We start from the raw sequence: 14,151 nt of genomic DNA, 5'->3' as shown, positions 1-14,151 counted from the left end.
TGTCTGTCTGCTTCTGTGATTCCTACTTGGCTTAAAACAAGAAAAGCGACTTCTAGAAAGATCTATCATCGCACGTGGAAGTCGTATATTGCTGGTGTGAGCCTCTTGGAGTTTCTCCTTGCTCTTACTCGGTGGCTCGGATCTTGGCTTTTCTTCAACGGGGTGTTGAGCAAAAATTGGCCTTGAGTACTATTAAGGGTCAGGTCTCGGCCTTGGCAATTTTCTTCCAAAGGCCATTAGCCACCCATTCCCTGGTACGTAGCTTTATCCATGGGGTGCGACACTTGGTTCCTCTGGTGTGGCCTCTGTTGCCACCTTCGGATCTTATTTTGGTGCTGTTGGTTCTTCAGGAACCTCCCTTTGAAAATATTTCGGGAGATTCCCCTGCTTACTTTATCACAGAAGGTGGCCTTTTTGGTGGCTATTACTTCTGGGTCGGAACTGGCGGCGTTGTCATGTCGTTCTCTCTATCTGGTGGTTCACAGAGATAAAGTGGTACTTCGTCCAGATCCGTCCTTCCTTCCAAAGGTGGTTTCGGTTTCCTTTTAAAAAAGGGAAATTGTGTTACCATCCTTGTGTCCTAAGCCTAAACATCTGAAGAAATTTGCATTGCATACTTTGGATGTGGTTCGGGCTATCAGGGTGTACTTGGTGACTACTGAGTCTATTTGAAAGTCAGATTCGCTCTTTGTACTCACGGATAGACCAAAGAAAGGGCTACCTGTGTCTGCTGCGACTATTTCTAGATGGATCAGACAGACGGTTGTGCAGGCTTATACCATTAAGGGTCAGGTTCCATCTTTTCCTGTTAAGGCGCATTCTACTTAGTGCTTCCTGGGCCTTTCGCCATCAGGCATCTGTGGTTCAGGTTTGCAAGGCGGCTATCTGGTCGTCTGTTCATACCTTTACAAAGTTTTTTAAGGTGGATGTGCTGGCATCTGCAGATGCCTCCTTTGGTCGCAAAGTTTTGCAGGCTGCTGTTTGAGGGTGTTTTAATGTTTTTTCAGGTGGGTCTCATCTTATTGTTCTGATGGGTCCTGCGTTGTCTGATTGGCTGTGGTTCAGCCTTGGACTTATTTTCTGCTGTTCCCACCCCCTCATGTTTTTATGGCACTGCTTTGGGACATCCCTACTGCTATTGAGAACAAGAAGACTGCGATAGAGAAAATTGGATTTTTGTCTTACCGTAAAATCCTTTTCTCTGAAGTTCATTGACGGATGCAGTACCCATTCCTCTATTAATAAGTTGGGTTAGTATTGTTTTCTCTGACACTGCTTTGATACAAAACTGACATCCTATAGCAGGGAGAGAGGGTTTTACCCCCTGGGACTGCCCATGTGTAGCACCTACCTAGGAGGGTGCTTCACAAATAGACTGTGAACTCTGCAAGTGCAGTTGCCCCAATGCTTAGTTAATGAGCAGAAGCTCTGCTGACTTCCATCATCCAATCGTGCAAGCAAAAATGCAGGGTTTTTTTTACTTTCCTTGGATGTGATTGGGTATTCTTTTCAAAGTGAAGCTTTCCTCATTTACTAAGTCTCGGAGCAACTGCACTTTGCAACGTGCACAGTCTATTTGTCTTTAGTAAATCAACCCCTTTGTACATATAGATGTATTGATCACCCCGGAGGTAAAGTGATTTAGTTTACACAATAATGTATCTGTACAAATGTCATACCTGCAGACATTGCTGGCCCAAGACATTGTGCTGCCTGGGTCCAAGAAAGAAAGAGATGCTGCCCCCCCCCCCTCTCTTCCCACACACCCTCTCAAAAAAAAAAAATCACGCCCACCAAAAGGCCCCTACATCCATTATTTTATATAAATATAACATTTAGAAAATAATATACAGGTCCCTCTCCAAAAATTTGCATATTGTGATAAAGTTCATTATTTTCTGTAATGTACTGATAAACATTAGACTTTCATATATTTTAGATTCATTACACACAACTGAAGTAGTGCAAGCCTTTTATTGTTTTAATATTGATGATTTTGGCATACAGCTCATGAAAATCCAAAATTCCTATCTAAAAAAATTAGCATATCATGAAAAGGTTCTCTAAACGAGCTATTAACCTAATCATCTGAATCAACTAATTAACTCTAAACACCTGCAAAAGATTCCTGAGGCTTTTAAAAACTCCCAGCCTGGTTCATTACTCAAAACCGCAATCATGGGTAAGACTGCCGACCTGACTGCTGTCCAGAAGGCCATGATTGACACCCTCAAGCAAAAGGGTAAGACACAGAAAGAAATTTCTGAATGAATAGGCTGTTCCCAGAGTGCTGTATCAAGGCACCTCAGTGGGAAGTCTGTGGGAAGGAAAAAGTGTGGCAGAAAACGATGCACAACGAGAAGAGGTGACCGGACCCTGAGGAAGATTGTGGAGAGGGAAATGCCAAAATGCATGAAGTCCAGTGTCAAGTACCCACAGTCAGTGATGGTCTGGGGTGCCATGTCAGCTGCTGGTGTTGGTCCACTGTGTTTTATCAAGGGCAGGGTCAATGCAGCTAGCTATCAGGAGATTTTGGAGCACTTCATGCTTCCATCTGCTGAAAAGCTTTATGGAGATGAAGATTTCATTTTTCAGCACGACCTGGCACCTGCTCACAGTGCCAAAACCACTGGTAAATGGTTTACTGACCATGGTATTACTGTGCTCAATTGGCCTGTCAACTCTCCTGACCTGAACCCCATAGAGAATCTGTGGGATGTTGTGAAGAGAAAGTTGAGAGACGCAAGACCCAACACTCTGGATGAGCTCAAGGCCGCTATCGAAGCATCCTGGGCCTCCATAACACCTCAGCAGTGCCACAGACTGATTGCCTCCATGCCACGCCGCATTGAAGCAGTCATTTCTGCAAAAGGATTCCCGACCAAGTATTGAGTGCATAACTGAACATAATTATTTGAAGGTTGACTTTTTTTGTATTTAAAACACTTTTCTTTTATTGGTCGAATGAAATATGCAAATTTTTTGAGATAGGAATTTTGGGTTTTTATGAGCTGTATGCCAAAATCATCAATATTAAAACAATAAAAGGCTTGCACTACTTCAGTTGTGTGTAATGAATCTAAAATATATGAAAGTCTAATGTTTAGCAGTACATTACAGAAAATAATGAACTTTTTTACAATATGCTAATTTTTTGAGAGGGACCTGTACATACTGTTATCTTCTTCAATAACTCGCCACTGGACCGGTCCACCAAACACCCGCTGTCTGTCCTCCTTTCACTTCTGTGTTTGCTGCGCCCGCCACCTAGAAGGATGTTCCCCAGAGGAGACACGCGGCAGTATGAGATGGGAAAACGCCGCCCATAACATGTCGCAAACTGGCGACACACAAAACTGCTGGAAAAAAAAAATCTTGGGTGTCAATTTTGCTGCCCCTCTCAAAGTTCCGCCTGGGTCCAATGGACCCAACAGGACCCATGGTAGGGCCAGCCCTGCCTGCAGAAAAGCAAAGGAAAGCTTACTTCTACTCATTACAGTATACATTAGTGATGGTGAGATCATCAGGAGAAACCAGGGAAAGCTGCAGGTAGTTGGAGAGTTACTGTAAGTATCCCTATGATTCTCTGTAGATATGAGATTTTTTTTAAGATACTACAGTGACAGTGACCGGTGTAAATGACAGAATGACAGGTGAGGGGAACATTGTGGGGAAGAAAAGAAAAGTTTTACTCAGCATGAAGTAATACAAATGTGGTGTTGGCTCCCCCATCACCTGTTCTAGATATACAGTATATTCCCTAATTGCCAAGTTATATATATATGTGCAGTAGATGTCAGTGACTTACCAGCTGTCTTCAGAATGTTCTCTGATTGGTTAGGATACATGCACAGGGGTGCTTTAGCCCATCAGCATCAAATCTCTGTGTTTTTGGACTCCTGGAAGGCACAGGTGCAGCATCCTGTCCTGCTTCCAGCAGCCTATCAAATCTATGACATGTTGGAATACACTGTGCGTAGATGTATGCCCCAATCACAGGATTCCTGTGGGAAGTGACACTGATGGGCCAAACTATCTGTGTGCATGAGACCTTACAGAAGTTCTATGAGGACAGACACTCATATTTCTATGAGCTGAAAATAACCGTATTTACCAACACTTTCTTTCTGCAGACAATTAAGAGAATGCCTCTAATTCATCCAGCAACTAAATGTGAGTCCCTGAATATCATTACCCGGCTGTCTGCTTTGTATTTCTTATTATAAGTTTATGTCTCTTGTCTATTTATGTGGTATGTACAGTACCACTTATGTTTGTATTACGTGTCAATGATTATCACATTGCTGTGGCATTATTCTTTATCCCAGTGAAATTAACATTACCTCTTTATGTAACTACAGCCCTATTTTATTTTATTTCATGTGTTACCTTATCACCACCTTGAACAAATTATTTCGCTGCTCTTCTCAGTAGACGCCTCATTGAAGCTCACATCTATTGCCAACCTGAGTAGTAGTTTAACCACTTAAGCCCCGGAGGATTTGGCTGCTCAAAGACCAGAGCCCTTTTTTCAGCTTGGCACTGCGTGACTTTAACTGACAATTGCGCGGTCATGCAATGCTGTACCCAAACAAAATTTACGTCCTTTTTTTCCCAAAAACAGAGCTTTCTTTTGGTAGTATTTGATCACCTCTACGCTTTTTATTTTTTGCGTTATTAATAAAAAAAGAGCGAAACTTTTTAGAAAAAATTACATTTTCAACTTTTGTCTTTTAAAAAATATCCAATATGCTCAATTTATGTCATATATTTTGGCCAAAATGTATTAAGCTACATGTCTTTGACAAAAAAAATCTCAATGAGCGTATTTTTATTGGTTTGCGCAAAAGTTATAGTTTCTACAAACTATGGTGTAAATACTGGAATTTACGCAGCTTTAATTTCTGACTGCCTATCTCATTTCATGAAGTGCTAAAATGGCAGGGCAGAACAAACTTCTCCTGAGTACAGGGATACCACATATGTGAGACTTTTTGGGAGCCCAGCTTTGTACAGGACCCCGAAAACCAATCCCCACCATCAGAATTTCAAAGGGCGTACATTTTTCATTGCATTTTCTCACTACCTATAACGGTTTATGAGGCCCTAAAATGTAAAGATACCACAAACCCCCCCCCCCCAAATGACCCCATTTTGGAAAGTAGACACCTCAAGCTGTTTGCTTAGAGGCATGGGGAGTCCATGGAATATTTTATATTTTGCCACAAGTTTTGGGAAAATTACATTTTTTTTATATTTATTTTTTTTTTAACACAAAGTTGTCACTAAAAGATGAATTTCTCACACATGACATGGGTATATGTGGAATGACACCCCAAAATACATTCTGCTGCTTCTCCTGAGTAAGGGGATACCACATGTGTGAGACTTTTTGGGAGCCTAGCTGTGTACGGGACCCCGAAAATCAATCACCATCTTCAGGTTTTCTAATGGCATACATTTTTGATTTTACTCCTCACTACCCATCACAGTTTCAGAGGCCCTGAAATTACAAGATAGCACAAAACCCCCCAAATGACCCCATTTTGGAAAGTAGACACCCCAAGCTATTTGTTGAAAAGCATGGCGAGTCCATGGAATATTTTATATTTTGCCACAAGTTTCGGAAAAATTACATTTTTTTTTTTTATTTATTTTTTTTAACACAAAGTTGTCACTAAAAGATAAATTGCTCACACATGCCATGGGTATATGTGGAATGACACCCCAAAATACATTCTGCTGCTTCTCCTGAGTACAGGGATACCACAGGTGTGAGACTTCTTGGGAGCCTAGCTGTGTACAGGACCCTGAAAAGCAATCACCACTTTCAGGTTTTCTAATGGCGTAAATTGTTCATTTCACCTGCGCACTACCTCTCACAGTTTCGGAGGCCCTAAAATTCCAAGATGGCACAAAACCTCACCAAATGACCCCATTATGCAAAGTAGACACTCCAAGCTATTTGCCGAGAGGCTAGGCGAGTCTATGGAATATTTTATATTTTGCCACAAGTTCCGGGAAATATATTTTCTCTTACGTCCTCCGACAGTCGCCGCCCACTCATACAGTCTTTACCAATGGGTATTGACCTCTTATCCATAGGAGCAAGCTAGGCATAAGACTTGTTAGAAACAAAGCAATTTACATAGACACACCTATAGGGGGCTGTCCCTCTGGTCCAATACCCCCCTGCTATCAGCATTCCCAACTCAGTTTATCTTCTGCCTAGTTAGGAGTAAGATAGGCTATCCCTGTTCTGGGGCTACAGTCTCAGCCTTTCTTCTGTTTTTATCACTTTTATTTTATGCTAAGTGTTTTCTTTGCACTACTAGCTTTTTATTTGTTCCTGCGTTTAGTTATTCGGATCTTCGGAAGACTACAGTGTTTGCGGAGCTGGGAATCGGACTGGTCTTCCTGGTGTCCCAGGACAGAGGACCTTATGGAATCTCAGCCCGCCATGGAGCGTTTAGCAGGCTATGCGTACGCCCTGGCTTCGCAAACGACCTGTCCCTGTCCTCAGGGACAAAAGCCCGCGAGGTGGCCACCTCGCTAGGACGCCTCAACCGCGGTTCCGTGCGTTGCTAGAGTCCTGTTTGGCTGACGGCACCCCCGCCACCTGGGGTGGAAGGCTTCCCGTCGTAGAGCTGCACCCACGTCATCATGGAAAGGTAAGTACATTCTGTGTGGGGCCTCTGTCTGGGGATGACAGTCTGCTGGTGTCTGTGCTCTCCCCTCATGTCTGTGTGTCTGGGGCTCACATTCCTCCCTGTCCCTGCGGGGGCACTACCGCGTCCAGGACGCTCTGTGGGGGGGGTGTTGGGGTCCCTAATCCCTGTGGCACTACTGCTGTGTTTTTTACTGGGGTATAGGCATGTGTGGGCGGCCGGCAGCGGTGAAAAACCACGGGGCCACCGTTTTGGGTATGGGCGGCTGCTCTGGCTTCACTATGGGCACTTCAGCAGCCATTTTATTTAGTAGTGTATCGCGCCCTTCGGGCACCATCTTGTGTGTTGCGGTTTGCTTTATACACGTGTTTGGCGGCCATTTTCCTGGAGCCTCCCATTGATTCCTATGGGCAGACATTTTTCTTTAGCCCAAGTCCTATTTAGCCTCTAGCGGTGTGACATCACTTCCTTTCCTCATGCAGAGAGATCGTCAGCAAGCGTGGTAACACTTCTGGGGGTCCTTTATTGCTGTTTTTTGGGGAATATCTCTTGGCTACCAGTTTTATTCCTACCTGTGGAGTATTTCAGTCTAGTCCCTATTGCGGTGCATTACGGTGGGGTCGCCGCTATTGCGATTTAAAGGGCCAGCGCCATAAACGTCTTTATGGAGTCCCAGGACAGCAAATTCCCCCCAGCTTTGGTGGATGATTCAGGTACGTCTGAATCATCAGCGATTACTGCTGCACTTGCGACTTTAGCGTCCAAGGTGGATCTATTGATGTCTGAATGGGATTCTAGGAAAGGGCCTAGGCTTTCTCACTCCTCTGATTCAGAGTCTGATATGGTTGCCATAGACAGTGTACCCCCTGAAGGGTCTCAGTCCTCTCAGTCGGAAGGGGAGGTGGAGGACTAGGAGGGGGATGATTCCCCCCCTGGGACAGCCAGAGAACACGCTGCTATGTCTGCGCTTATTACCGCTGTTAAAGATACACTACATTTAGAGGATGAGCCCAACCCATCGGGTAAACGGTCTTCCTTTGGGACCCATAGAACCCAGAAGGCGGCACAGGTGTTTCCTTGTCCCGCTGAGTTTCACGAAACGGTGAACGAACAAAGGTGCAATTTGAAGCGCAATTTTGTGGTACCAAAACGGTTTCAACTCCGTTATCCCTTTGCGTCTCCTACAGATTCGCGCTGGTCTGTGGCCCCTAAGGTGGATCATACGGTGTCCAGGTTGAACAAGGCCACTCTTATGCCCACGGAGGATTCTCCGGTGTTCAGGGACCCTACGGATAGGCGGATGGAATCTCTTTCTCGCCACTCCTACATGGTGGCGGGTTCCTTGATGAAACCTATTTTCGCCTCCGTCATAGTGTCTCAGGCTGTGGTAGATTGGGCCAAGGTGCTCAGACGTACCCTTGTGGCTGATTCCGCCCCTCCTACTACTTTGGAGATGGTGGACCAGATTATTCAGGCTGTTCTGTACCTGTGTAATGCGGCCTTGGATGAGGCCCCTTTAGCTGCACGACTATCTGCTGTCGTGGTGATAACCTGTCGTTTGGTATGGCTGAAGAGTTGGTTGGCTGACCAGACTTCCAGGAAGACGGTGTCTGACATCCCTTATGCGGGGACTCGCCTTTTTGGGGACTCCCTGGACGAATTGGTTAAAGGGGTCACTGGGGGCAAGAGCACTCTGCTGCCCCAGAATCCCAAGGGTGAGTTTTCCCGCGGTAAGCGGGGCCCTTCCTTTAAACCAAATCAGGGGTCCTTTCGTGCCTTCAAGGCACAGGACAAGGTCAAATCCTTCAAAGGCCATGGTGGCCAGAGGAAGCCTTGGGCGGGCAAGTCAAAAGCCGCCCGCGCTGGCATGGCGGCCCAGTCCGCCTCGACCCGAAGGGACGCCCTCACCCATTCCAGGGGTGGGGGGACGTCTGCGCGGTTTTCTCGAACCTTGGCTGCTCCGGATCTCGGAAAGGTGGGTTCAGGAAATCATTCCAGCAGGTTACAAGATCGAATTCCTTTCGCGGCCAGCGGACAGGTTCTTTCCCTCAAATCTCCATTTGACCCCAGATCGTTTACAAGATCTTCATCGGGCGGTTCAGGATCTTCTCGCCCAGGGGGTTATCATCCCGGTGCGGCATCGGGACAGATTTCGGGGGTTTTACTCAAATCTGTTCACTGTGCCCAGAAAGGAGGGCAAGGTACGTCCGATTCTGGACTTGAAAGCTCTGAACGGCTTTGTGCGGGTTGAAAAATTCTGCATGGAATCCCTCCGTTCGGTGGTAGCCTCCCTGAGCCCGGGAGATTTCCTGGCTTCCATCGACCTCAAGGATGCGTATTTACACATCCCCATATTCGAGGGTCATCAGAGGTACCTCCGATTCGCAATCGCGGAGGAACACTATCAGTTTGTGGCATTACCTTTCGGTCTCGCTTCGGCTCCAAGGGTGTTTACCAAAGTGCTGGCTCCTGTTCTGGCCCTGTTACGGGCGCAGGGAGTTGCGATCTTGGGATATCTGGACAATCTCCTGTTAAGATCGAGTGCCAGCCCGAGTCTGTTACGCGATCTGTCAACTACGGTTCAGACGCTCCAGGAGTTCGGGTGGACCATCAACGTTCAGAAGTCGACTTTGTCCCCTTCTGTTCGCCTCCCTTATTTGGGGATGGTCCTGGATTTCGCCCAAGCAAAAGTCTTTCTGCTGGAGGACAAGCTCCAGACTCTGCAGAACGAGGTCAGGTCCCTCAGGGACAGCGAATCCTTGTCACTCAGGACCTGCATGCGGTCCCTGGGATTGATGGTGTCAGCCTTCGAGGCGATACCGTTTGCACAGTTCCACACACGATCTCTCCAAGGAGATCCTAGCCAGGTGGGACAAGCTTCCTCAAACCTTGGAAAAGAGGATATCTTTGAGTCGCTAAACCAGAGAGGATCTTCTGTGGTGGCTCCAGTCTCCGGCTATGATGGAGGGGAAGTCCTTCCGGCCGTTGTTGTGGACGGTGATCACCATGGATGCCAGCCTGTCGGGCTGGAGTTCTGGGCACTCTGTCTGACCAGGGCACTTGGTCGGAGGAGGAATCCTCCCTCCCGATAAACATCTTGGAACTGCGAGCGATCAGGCTGTGCTTGCTCCGTTGGTCGGATCATCTTCGGGGCCGCCCTGTGCGGGTGCAGACGGACAACGCCATTGCGGTGGCTTACATCAATCACCAAGGGGGCACCAGGAGTGCCCGGGCGGCCCAGGAAGTGACCAAAATTCTGTCTTGGGCCGAGACACACGTCCCGGCGATTTCGGCAGTTCACATTCCGGGTGTGGAGAATTGGCAGGCCGATTATCTGAGCCGCCAGACCTTGGACCAGGGGGAATGGTCCCTACACCCGGAGGTGTTTAAGATGCTGTGTGCGCGATGGGGATCCCCGGATGTGGATCTGTTCGCTTCCCGGCTAAACAACAAGGTGGGAAGGTTTGTGACAAGAACGCGCGATCCCCTGGCAGACGCCTCGGATGCGCTGGTGGTGCCTTGGAATCAGTATCGCCTGATCAATGCCTTCCCCCCGATTCAGTTGTTGTCCAGGTTCCTTCGCAGGTTGGTTTCGGAACTGAAGTTGATGATTCTGGTGGCCCCGGACTGGCCGCGCCGGTCTTGGTACGGGGACATCATACAACTGGTCGTCGAGCCTCCATGGCGGCTCCCGTTACGGGACGATCTGCTGTCTCAGGGGCGATCTTCCATCCTGCTTTACGGTCGCTGGCTTTAACGGCGTGGCTGTTGACAGCCAGGTCCTGAGAGATCGGGGTCTTTCATCGGCGGTCATTCCTAACCTGCTTAAGGCTAGAAAGGACTTGTCCAGTAAGATCTATTACCGTACCTGGAAGGCTTATTTTGCCTGGTGTGAATCCAGGGGCATCCATCCTCGCTCCTTTTCGGTGGCGAGGGTGTTGGCCTTCCTGCAAACTGGTGTGGACTAGCGTCTTGCGCTGACGACGATTAAGGGTCAGTTGTCTCCACTGGCAATCCTTTTCCAGCGCCCCTTGGCGTCAAACTCTTTGATACGCACCTTTATTCAAGGAGTGCATCATTTGGCTTCTCCTAGGAGAGCGCCTTTATCTCCTTGGGACTTGAATTTGGTCCTGTCCGTTTTGCAACGTCCTCCCTTTGAGAACATCAGGGAGATTCCTCTGCCTGTGCTGTCACGAAAGGTTGCCTTTCTGGTGGCGATCACATCTGCCCGCAGGGTGTCAGAGTTGGCGGCTCTGTCTTGCCGCTCCCCTTACCTGGTGGTTCATAGGGATAAGGTGGACTTGCGACCTAACCAATCTTTCCTTCCTAAGGTGGTTTCAGATTTTCACCTTAACGAGGATATTGTCTTGCCTTCGCTGTGTGCGAATCCTAAGCATCCTAAGGAGTTTGCTTTGCATTCCTTGGATGTAGTCCGGGCGATCAGGGTGTACCTGGCGTCTACTGAATCCTTCAGGAAGTCGGATTCTCTCTTCATCCTTCCCGAGGGCCCTCGGAAGGGTATGGCTGCGTCTGCGGCGACCATTTCAAAATGGATCAGACAGACGATTGTACAGGCCTATTCAATTAGGGAACTGAACTATCACATGGTCCTAAGTATTCAGACCCTTTGCTGTGACACTCATATATTTAACTCAGGTGCTTTCCATTTCTTCTTATCATCCTTGAGATGGTTCTACACCTTAATTTGAGTCCAGCTGTGTTTGATTATACTGATTGAACTTGATTAGGAAAGCCACACACCTGTCTATATAAGACCTTCCAGATCACAATGCATGCCAGAGCAAATTAGAATCATGAGGTCAAAGGAACTGCCTGAAGAGCTCAGAGACAGAATTGTGGCAAGGCACAGATCTGGCCAAGGTTACAAAAAGATTTCTGCTGCACTTAAGGTTCCTAAGAGCACAGTGGCCTTCATAATCCTCAAATGGAAGACGTTTGGGACGACCAGAACCCTTCCTAGAGCTGGCCGTCCGGCCAAACCAAGCTATCAGGGGAGAAAAGCCTTGGTGAGAGAGGTAAAGAAGAACCCAAAGATCACTGTGGCTGAGCTCCAGAGATGCAGTCAGGAGATGGGAGAAAGTTGTAGAAAGTCAACCATCACTGCAGCCCTCCACCAGTCGGGGCTTTATGGCAGAGTGGCCCGACGGAAGCCTCTCCTCAGTGTAAGACACATGAAAGCCGCATGGAGTTTGCTAAAAAACACCTGAAGGAATCCAAGATGGTGAGAAATTAGATTCTCTGGTCTGATGAGACCAAAATAGAACTTTTTGGCCTTAATTCTAAGTGGTATGTGTGGAGAAAACCAGGCACTGCTCATCACCTTTCCAATACAGTCCCAACAGTGAAGCATGGTGGTGGCAGCATCATGCTGTGGGGGTGTTTTTCAGCTGCAGGGACAGGACGACTGGTTGCAATCGAGGGAAAGATGAATGCGGCCAAGTACAGGGATATCCTGGACAAAAACCTTCTCCAGAGTGCTCTGGACCTCAGACTGGGCCGAAGGTTTACCTTCCAACAAGACAATGACCCTAAGCACACAGCTAAAATAACGAAGGAGTGGCTTCACAACAACTCCGTGACTGTTCTTGAATGGCCCAGCCAGAGCCCTGACTTAAACCCAATTGAGCATCTCTGGAGAGACCTAAAAATGGCTGTCCACCAACGTTTACCATCCAACCTGACAGAACTGGAGAGGATCTGCAAGGAGGAATGGCAGAGGATCCCCAAATCCAGGTGTGAAAGACTTGTTGCATCTTTCCCAAAAAGACTCCTGGCTGTATTAGATCAAAAGGGGGCTTCTACTAAATACTGAGCAAATGGTCTGAATACTTAGGACCATGTGATATTTCAGTTTTTCTTTTTTAATAAATCTGCAACAATGTCAACAATTCTGTGTTTTTCTGTCACTATGGGGAGCTGTGTGTACATTCATGAGGAAGAAGAATGAACCTAAATGATTTTAGCAAATGGCTGCACTATAACAAAGAGTGAAAAATTTAAGGGGGTCTGAATACTTTCCGTACCCACTGTATATGTGAAATGACACCCCAAATACATTCTGCTGCTTCTCCTGAGTACAGGGATATCCCATGTGTGAGACTTTTTTGCAGTCTAGCCGAGTACAGGACCCCGAAAATCAATCGCCACTTTCAGGTTTTCCAAAGGCGTAAATTGTTGATTTCACTCCTGACTACCTATCACAGTTTCGGAGGCCATGAAATGCCAAAACAGCACAAACCCCCCCCAAATGACCCCTTTTCGGAAAGTAGACACCCTAAGCTATTTGCAGAGAGGCATGTTGAGTGTTTTGCAGATCTCACAAAGTTTTGGAAATTGAAAAAAAAAGGAAAAAAATGCATTTTCCTGTTTTCCAAAAAAAATGAGAGCTGCAAAATACTCACCATGCCTCTCAGCAAATAGCTTGGAGTGTCTACTTTGCAAAATGGGTTCATTTGGGGGGGGGGGGGGGGTTGTGCCATCTTGGCATTTCATGGCCTTCAAAAGTGTGATAGGTAGTAAGGAGTGAAATCAACAATTTACGCTCTTAGAAAGCCTGAAGGTGGGGATTGGTTTTCGGGGTCCTGTACGCAGCTAGACTGCCAAAAAGTCTCACAGATGGGGTATCCCTGTACTCAGGAGAAGCAGCAGAATGTATTTTGGGGTGTCATTCCACATATACCCATGGCATGTGTGAGTAATATATCATTTAGTGACAACTTTGTGTAAAAAAAAAAACAATTATAATTTTCTCGAAACTTGTGGCAAAATATAAACTACTCCATGGACTCACCATGCCTCTCAGCTAATAGCTTGGAGTGTCTACTTTGCAAAATGGGGTCATTTGGGGGGGTTTTGTGTTATCTTGAAATTTCAGGGCCTCTGAAACTGTGACGGGTCGTGCGGAGGTAAAATACACAATTTACAACATTAGAAAACCTGAAGGTGGGGATTGATTTTCGGGGTCCCGTACACAGCTAGGCTCCCAAAAAGTCTCACACATGTGGTATCCCTGTACTCAGGAGAAGCATCAGAATGTATTTTGGGGTGTCATTTCACATATACCCATGGCATGTGTGAGCAATATATCATTTAGTGACAAATTTGTGTAAAAAAAAAAAAACAAAACAAATTGTCACCTGCCCGAAACTCAGGGCAAAATATAAAATACTCCATGGACTCAATATGCCTCTCAGCAAATATCTTTGGGTGTCTAATTTTCAAAAAGGGGTCATTTGGGGGGTGTTTGAACTGTCCTGGCATTTTATGCTCAATCTTAGCCACACATCACCCACCCTTCTAACCATTTGAAAACCAAGCCTTTTCTGTGACTTTTTGTTTACATGAAAAAATATATATTTTTTTTTACTAGAAAATTACTTTGAACCCCCAAACATTATATATTTCTTTAAAGCAGAGGCCCTATAGAACAAAATGGTAGATGTGGCAATTTTTTTTGTCACAC

General features: G+C 46.5%; 1 protein-coding gene and 1 long non-coding RNA gene across 2 annotated transcripts in view; both read left to right on the top strand.

The window, feature by feature from the left end:
• The window catches only part of LOC309560897 (class I histocompatibility antigen, F10 alpha chain-like), a 401,810-nt gene that overhangs the window by 218,539 nt on the left and 169,120 nt on the right, over positions 1-14,151 (top strand). The gene's annotated exons all lie outside the window — the stretch shown is intronic.
• The window catches only part of LOC309560905, a 52,000-nt gene that overhangs the window by 10,785 nt on the left and 27,064 nt on the right, over positions 1-14,151 (top strand). Inside the window, exon 3 of the long non-coding RNA XR_014225534.1 lies at positions 4,134-4,173. This is a non-coding gene — a long non-coding RNA (uncharacterized lncRNA). The remainder of the gene's footprint in view (positions 1-4,133; positions 4,174-14,151) is intronic.

Source organism: Pelophylax lessonae (assembly GCF_965119305.1).
Source record: "Pelophylax lessonae genome assembly, chromosome: 7".
NCBI classification, from domain to species: Eukaryota; Metazoa; Chordata; class Amphibia; order Anura; family Ranidae; genus Pelophylax; species Pelophylax lessonae.
This window is presented reverse-complemented; position numbering and strand designations above follow the sequence as displayed.